At 34.7% G+C, this 8893-nt stretch overlaps 1 pseudogene across 1 annotated transcript; it reads left to right on the forward strand.

The window, feature by feature from the left end:
* Window positions 1-1102: 1102 nt before the first annotated feature.
* LOC137720452 (MADS-box protein SOC1-like) lies at window positions 1103-6829 on the forward strand (annotated as a pseudogene). Its single transcript, XR_015961511.1, has 8 exons — window positions 1103-1232; window positions 1378-1572; window positions 2531-2612; window positions 5468-5529; window positions 5620-5719; window positions 5834-5875; window positions 6181-6222; window positions 6403-6829. The product of XR_015961511.1 is annotated as an MADS-box protein SOC1-like (transcript).
* The last annotated feature ends 2064 nt before the right edge of the window (window positions 6830-8893 follow it).

Consider the following 8893-nt stretch of genomic DNA (forward strand, 5'->3'; position numbering starts at 1 on the left):
GAAATAAAACTATATATGTTAGTTCAGAACTACAAACATGTCACCCTATTTTTGTTCCCATAATTTAATCGAAGTAAAGAAAAATGAATTTCAATGTTGTTGTTCTTGTACATATATGACTTATTTGGTACCGACCTCCTAACTTATAGTAGAATACAAATTAAGATCCACTTCAACATCTATAAATCTCTACAAAATTAGCAAACTAACTCATTTCTAAATGAAGAAATCTCTTCAAATATGGGAAGTCTCCTTTACCTTAGAGGATTTCAATGCTTCACCAAGTGGTCAAGCTCCTCGAGAAAAGCATTTTTTCTATATTCAAATATAAAGAGTTGGTAGAGAAACTCACAGGTTAACATTACTCTAGCCAGCTTCTGCAATAGTTCCTCAGTTCAAATTTTTTACTTGGGCTTGTTAAATTCTTGAAGATGACCTTGAGACAAATCGTCAAGATTGGCTTGTGCTTCACCATACCGTATTTTCTTGATCATGCACATGCATAAATTGTGATTTTATTGGTAGATGGATCAATATTTGTTGTTTGTTTATTGATGAAATAGGATAAAGGAAGGGAGAAAGAGAAAGAGAGAGAGAGGGGAGCATGAGAAAGAAAAAAAAAAAAGATAGAAGAGAGCAGGAGAAAAAGTGTGAAAAAATGCAAAAGATAAAAGGTACTTTTGTAACTTACATTCTAGAAGAAAAAAAGAAGAAGTAAATAATGTCATATTTCACATGTATTAATTTTTGTCTTTCATTAAAATGTTAAAAAAATGTTATTTTAATATAAAATTAAGTATTAAAAGTATACTTTATCTGTAATTTTTCCTTCAAATTCTGCTTAAAAAAAAAAAAAAAATGATTGGACATTCACAATCAGATATTCCTTCTTTGAGTTTTCCGGCACTGTGAACATTATTTTAGGGTTTCTGTTCTATTTTCCATAATTGTATCCAAATCCAATACCCTTGGGGGTGTTTTTCTGTGTCCTTTTGGTAATTAAAACTTATTATCTGGGTTCTATTTTTAGTAACTTAATTTAACATGCTTTTGGGATTTTTTTTTTCTATGTATCCTTTTGGGTTCATCTCTAATTTGCTTCTTTTAGAACTTCTTTGGGGTTTTTCAAGTTGACTATCTCCTGGGTTTTCTTCATTGTCACTGGACGTTCTTCCCAAATCTGACATTTTTTTCTAGTGTTGGAGTACTTCTCCAAACCTTCCTGGGTGCAGGTTGTAAATCTTTTTCTCAATAGTGCTTCTAAATAACCCTTCTACAGCTAGCCTTTTGAGCTATATATGTTGCATATCTTTACCAATTTTATAAGATTTTTCCCTCTTTTTTTGCAATTAACGATGGTGGTGACCGATGAATTAGGCAAAGCTAAGACATGGTGAGAGGGAAGATTGAGATGAAAAGAATTGAGAATGCCACAAGCCGGCAAGTGACCTTCTCCAAACGTCGAAACGGCTTGTTAAAGAAAGCTTATGAACTTTCGGTTCTTTGCGATGCAGAAGTTGCAGTCATCATCTTCTCCCAGAAAGACAAGCTCTATGAGTTCTGCAGCTCTGAGTACGTATTCTTTAATTTCTATAAATTCTTGAAACCCCATCCTGCTTTTGTTCTATATGCTTAATTTCATTAGATGAAACAACAAGGTATGGGGTACTTGTGATGCTTGGTGCCTGGTGCTAATGCTAGGGTGTACTATATATGATGTAAAAATACAATACAGATTTCTAGCTTTCTATCAGTTCTAGTCATAATCAGTACTTGACAACCTATATATATTTATGTTTAATTTGTACCATACATCTTACGCATGATGTTTACCCTTATAAATTTATGATTATAATCAAACCACATTCAGATATGTCTTTGTAATTAGTACAATATGTATTTGTTCAGTTACCTCACAGACAGATTTGTGTACTCAAAGTTTTAACTTTTAGAAAGTATTTGTGGCCTTTTGTTTTCCTTTTTTGACTTAGATGAAGTTCACTAGACATATCCTATACTCCACTGACCAATTTTACTTAAACACACCAGCTCCAATTATCATCCATCCTAGCTGTTTCCATTTGATTAGAATATTTTTAATGTAAACGCGACATCAGCAGCCGGTTTGAGTTTGAAACGGGAGGAACCAAGCTGTATTAAACTTACCTGAAATCAATTCGAACATTAAAAATTCATCCACATACAATGGAGTTGTATTTTAATTATAATTTGTGAATGATTGCAGTGATATGATCAACACAATTTCATTGATAGTAGCTTACTCCTTTTACAATTTACAAGGTGTAGGTCTAAATGCTAACTTGCTTTTTTGTTAACTATAGTGCATTCTCTGTCCTCTGCAACAATTTATGTAGATTTTGTCCACTAAACTGAATGAGATTTCAGAAAACTTGAACCACTGCAAAACATCATCTGTATCATATTGTTAAGAGATACTGGGACTAATATGGAGTACTCTATGATTTCATCATATTTGAATTTTTGACCTTTATTTTTCTGGATGCTTCAGCATGCAAGAGACTCTAACACGATACCATAAATATGCAAAAGATGAGCAAACCAACAAGGTTGAAGTGGAACAACAGGTGCAGGTTAGGCGATCTATCTTGGATTTTGAAAATCCAATCTTTTAGATTTCAGATTTTGTTATGAAACTTTAAAAATCTTGGTGTGATGAATTTAGTCTTCGGCCATAATCTTCAAAATGATGGAAGATAGTATGCAAGTGCATTGAGAGTAGACTTATTGATATAACTATATTAGTGAAAGAAACAACTTTTAGCTTTCTCTTTATGGCTTTGACCTCTTTTAGCTGATTTGATTTATTTCAGGATAGAAGCTTAATTATAGTTACGAACCTAAAGTTTTGAGTCGTGCTTGGCCTTTTATATCACAAAAAATGTTTCAGCGTCCTTTAATATATTGAGAAGAAGGTAGTAATTTACATCAAATCTTGGTGGAAAGAAGATCAGTTTATACATGATTTAATAAAGAACGAGAACTATAGCATTTTACTCTCAATCCTTTCTTTTCAAGTGATCTGGTTAGGTATATATGAAAAGATTACATTTCTTTTTCGTTACAAAATGTAAAATTAATCTGTTAAATTTAGGCATATGTTGAACAAATTTCAAGTATTTTAGTTGCTTCCGGTGGGTTGGTGGGAGTTTGCAATGGGGCCTTCCACCAGGGAAGTAAAGGGTTGAGAGATTGGATAACTTCCATGCCTTTCTGGAGGTATAGTTGTTACTTTTTGGGATATATACATATGCATATATGTGTGTGCACGTAAAAAATTAATTGCGAAGTTTTTGTTAGATTTTCTTCATATCAGCGGACATTGAAGTTTCGTTTTTACTGTTGTGCTAGAGGTACATGGTGGTTAATAAACACTACTCCCTGCATAGTTGCATTTTATAGGGTGAACTCGTTTTCACCATACATAACTTGATCTGGGAGGCATTTCTCGGTGCTTTATGGAAAAGGAAAGAGGATTATTGTGTTTTATGTGAGGGGTCTAGTAGCCTAATCACTATAACATTCCTGGGAAGTGTTTTTGAGATCACTTGCTGGGATGGTTCTTGTTCTTCCTACTTGGTTTTGCTATGCACCTTTCTTAACAATATATATAGAAGATAATCAAGAACTAGTTGTTAGGAACTCCACACCTCTACAGTGAACAAGCAAATTTGAGTTTCATTCTAATAAATAAAAATCAAACAAGCATAGTAAGTCGGAAATTTTTAGTTTAACAAGAGTGAGTCCAATTGTTAAGTGTCATGTATAGCTCTCATGAGTTTGATTCATATAATAGTGGGCTAACCATTTTGAGAGAGAAAGGAGAACAACCAATAATGAAGTGAAGGAAAAGAAAACGCATTTGAGTTTCACGATTAATAGATGGGACTCACATTCATCAAACTCACATCAATCCAAAAATAATGTTACATAGTTCGAACTACAGGGATCTAACTTATCTAAACTACTATGAAAACCCCAACTTTGCTTTATAGTTATCTTCTAGCTATGTGAAAATCATTACCATGCACACGCAATTGTGTCTGTATGTTAAGTACCATAAGATTTTAATTGCTGGCAAGATTTTTTGAATTTGTTCGGAGTAGGATTCTCTCACATCCAAATTCATTCCCCTCCTTTTCTCTCCACTCTCACTTTCCACGTTGTCTTTATCTCTTTATAAAGAAGTCAACACAAGATGTTGGCATGGTTTAATCGTGACCGTTCAAATAAGAGGGGACTGGAGAAGGAAAGAGGATTATTGTGTTTTATGTGAGGGGTCTAGTAGCCTAATCACTATAACATTCCTGGGAAGTGTTTTTGAGATCACTTGCTGGGATGGTTCTTGTTCTTCCTACTTGGTTTTGTTATGCACCTTTCTTATCAATGTATATATAGAATAAAATCAAGAACTAATTGTCAGGACTTCCACACTTCTACAGTGAACTAGCAAATTTGAGTTGGATTCTAATAGATGAAAAGCAAACAAGCATAGGAAGTGAGTTCAACAAGGATGAGTCCTATTGTTAAGTGTCTTGTATAGCTTTAATGAGTTTGATTTATATTAATAGCGGGCCAACCGTTTTGAGAGAGAGAAAGGAGAACAACCAATAATGAAGTGAGGGAAAAGAAAACGCATTTGAGTTTCATAATTAATAGATTGGGCTCAAATTTATCAAACTCACACCAATCCAAAAATAATGTTACATTCTTCAAACCTTAGGAATCAAAGTCATCTACACTAAATATGAAAAACCCAACTTTGCTTTATAGTTATCTTCTATCCATGTGGAAATCATTACCGTACGCATACAATTGTGTCTATATATTATATAAGATATTAATTGCAGGCAAGTTTTTTGGAATTTTTCCGGAGTAGGATTCTCTCCCTTCCAAATTCATTCCACTCCCCTCTAATCCTCTCCCATTTTCCTCTTTCTCTTTCACTTTTTATAAAGAAGTCAACACCAGAAGTTGACATGGCTAAATCGTGACCATACAAATAAGATGCAACTCGAGGGGAGGGGAGTTTGAAAGGGAGAGAATCCTACTCCAATTTGTCTATAATCACTATTTTACTACATTGACACTTGATACATGCTCATCAAATGAAAATGGGTGAAAGAAAAGAGAAGTGGGGGAGAGGGAGGGGGCTTCAAGTCGTTGACTAGGTTAACTTCTAGCAACTCCTTTCACACCTAAAGAGATTAAAGATCACATCTCGCAATGATTGTACTCTTTCGTTGGGACTTCTTTATGTTATCATGTGTTAGAACCGCTGATGATATGATGTTTGTTTTTCGACAATTTTATCAGAGATGTGATATCTGCACTCCTTTTTAACTTTCTGCACTCATCTTTTGTTAACCTAACCCCCATATGAGACAACTTTTAATTGTCAAAAGCTAATTAATCTGCATGCATGCAGCACTTGAAGCATGAAGCAGCTATTATGACCAAGAAGATAGAGATCCTAGAAGCTTCTCAACGGTTTATGGCTTAGTTTGATTATCTTCTCCTGCCCCTTTTCACTCAACTGATATTTCAAGTTTTCCTAAACTCTGAAATTTGTGTGTTTAGGAAGCTTTTGGGAAATGATTTGGATTCTTGCGTTGTTGAAGAACTCCAGGAGATCAGTAGCCAGCTGGAACGAAGTTTACGCAGCATAAGAGAGAGAGAGGTACATAAGTACATGTATTTCAGCTGATGGTCACAAGTCCATTTTCCTCCAACACGTATCTGTTAAATGGATTTTTCTTTTACTTGGAATTTAACTAACTTGAAGTGATTCCAGGCTCAATTACTCATGGAGCAGATGGAAAATCTAAAGGCAAAGGTATTTATTTTATTTTTTGCTAAAATATCATAAAATCAAATCTCAATTGCTAAATAGATCATAATCAAATATTGACACCATCAATCGACAACACAATGGTCAAATAATTACGACATAATGGTCAGATGTCAATGGCATACTTGAAATTAACCATTTCAGCAATTGAGACTTGTAAAACGATCAATTGCGGCTGATTTCTCCTTAAATTTTAGCGCTACAAAACCTATTAATTGTAATTTTTACAGATATAGATCAACTGCTCCACTAGTTTCAAGTTCTAACACCATATTTCTCTCTAAAATCAGGAGACGCTCCTCTTACAAGAGAACGCAAAATTATGCGAAGAGGTAAACTTTGTTAAGTCCTGTTGAACTCTTTTGCCATTATTTAATTACCAGCAACTACGTACTGTGAATGACGTTTGAGGTGATGTTATATCATGATAAGAATCTTATCATTGTGAATTTCTCTAGTCTTTCTTTCTTTTCTTGTTTATTTATCTATCTGCACTATGATGATATGATCAGAGTGGTGCGAAGCTGTTGATGGAGCATTCAGCTCAAGAAAAAAGACGTTCTGCTTCTGTAAGCTGTGAAAAAGCAGGAGCTTCTGCTTCTGTAAACTGCTGGAGCCAAAGCATCATGAGTTCTGAGGTGGAGACCGAATTGTTCATTGGACCGCCAATAATGCGCTCTGTTGATCGCATCGCAGTCTATAGCAACATACATCAGATAAATAATAATGCTTGTCAATCATCTCCAAAGACAATCCCATAAAAATTAAAATAAACAAGAAATGCAATGGATACCGGTCTTTGGTAGGCCGTGCTCTTAGATTAATAATATTAATAAGGTCAAACAATAAAAGATCAGAAGGAAATTTATAATTTCCTATGATTTTTGAGCCAGTTGTATAATTTTATGTATATGATTAAAGCGTCAGGTTGTAGCACCATATTATTTGCTTTCAATGTATGAGTAATGGTTGTGTTAATTTCCACCGAAAACAATCTTCGCCTTACATGCATTACTATTACTGCTTTCAAGGAGTAACCTAACTAATTATAAACTCATGCAAAGTTCATTCTCTTATTAATGTGAGATTCATTCTTAACAGCTTTTGACAGTCCGGCTGTCCGTAGTGGAATGTGCTAAAAGGGAGGAAAGACGGAAGAGTGTCAAGAGCTAATGAGACCATCAACTTGCCACCACCAACTTTCCACGAAGATTTGGTAGCTTTATCCGGTGGTCAGACTCTAGGGTTTTCACATTGTTCTTCATTCGAATCCTGACTTCGGAATTTTAGTTCGCTTCATTGTGTCGACCCAACCATGAACAAAGTGTTTGCTCAGAAGGTAAGAAACAAATGTCAAAAGCCAAAGTGCGTTCTTTAAGGAGTTTGCAGCTTCTATGGTAAAACTTGGAAATCTTGGGGTGATTGAGGATGGTGAAGTGAGACAGAATTACCGTGTGGTAAACTATAATCAGAGTGAGAGGGCAATTACCCAAAGATTTTTATTTTTACAATTTGTTCCCAATTTAAATCGCCAATTTACTTTGATCTTATCTTGAGAATTAAATAGATTTTATTTTTCTTATACGGTTGGTTTCTGCACAAACATTTATACGTAAGAAAATGATAATCAAACGCCCATTTTCTTTTCCTACATATTCATGTTTAATGATGTTTGTTCTGTCTCTTAGACCTATCCAATTTGATGATCATATATAAAAAGGACCTTCAAGCTAATGGTGCCTGATATTCTGACGGTAGATTGCAATTTGTACGACTTGATTGCTTCGTTTGCCCTATAAACTTCTCTTTGTACATATCTTTTTATTTTGAACAAAACGATATTATCTATACTTAGGGAGAAAGGATAGGCTTGACCTCACAATGAGTTAGCAATAATATGGTTCAAATTCACCTTTGACGAGAATCAAACTTAAAACCTCTCATTTACCAATGAAGAAGAATACCACTAGATCATAATATTAAGTGACATCTTTCTACTATCTACTCTCACATTTTTGAGCTCTTGAATAAAATTAATAGCCTGATCTGATTGCGCTGGGTGTCAACATCCTTGAGGCCTAGGGTTGGTTTGGTATTGCTATGCTTTCAAAAAAAAATTGTTTCTGATGTGCTGTGAGAATAAGCTCATTTTTGCTACTTCACATTTTCAACTTTTTTTTCACCCAAAACTGTGAAAATAAGTTGTTTTTAAGTGTGTACTAAACACATTTTTGAGCTCAGTTTTTTTTTTTATACCAACCTTTTACAAAAACACATCAGTACCAAACCAGTACCTAATCACCCGTTAATAGAGCTTCAGTTCACAACAAAGACACAAGGAATGTCAAATACCATGTACACTCTGGAACCTCAATGTCTTCCCCACAGGTAGCCGGACCAGCAGCCATCGTGAAAGCTGCTCACTCAAGCTGGTCTCCTAAAGCTACTAACTCAATTTGCACAGGACAACTAAAAATCTTTCTTTTCGATAATCATAGAAACATTTCTCCAAGAACAAGTGATACCGGCGTTTCTTAACGAATCAAATCAGATGATTCTACACAATCCAATCAAATGTATTAAATTTTTTAGATAGTGAAATGGGATTCGTACAGTAAAGAGATTGGTATCTTTGAGAGGAGCTATCTGAAGATTTGGTTTTGGTTTTGAATGGAAGTCACTTGGATGCTATTTTCCTGGAATCTGCTTTCCTCTGCGGTTTCCCATTTTCCGCTTGCTTTTTCGCGTTTCAGCCATACGCACAGGTGAAGTCGGCCTTCCTCTTCTCGCTTGCTCTGTTTTAATGGGTTTGTGGCCCATTTACTCGATTCTCTCTATTGGAGGGGAATTGACATTCCCTTTCATCTTAATATCCAAGATTCAAAAATTTTGTCTCTTTGTAGTTTAGATGAATTTAGAATTTCATCCATTTATTTAGATTGTGTGCTAGTTTTTGCAGTAAAAGTATATAGTCTAGTGGTTGAACTTGAAATAGTTTAGGAT

The sequence above is a fragment of the Pyrus communis genome, chromosome 1, assembly GCF_041283825.1.
Source record: "Pyrus communis isolate YQ-2024b chromosome 1, ASM4128382v1, whole genome shotgun sequence".
Classification (NCBI taxonomy): domain Eukaryota; kingdom Viridiplantae; phylum Streptophyta; class Magnoliopsida; order Rosales; family Rosaceae; genus Pyrus; species Pyrus communis.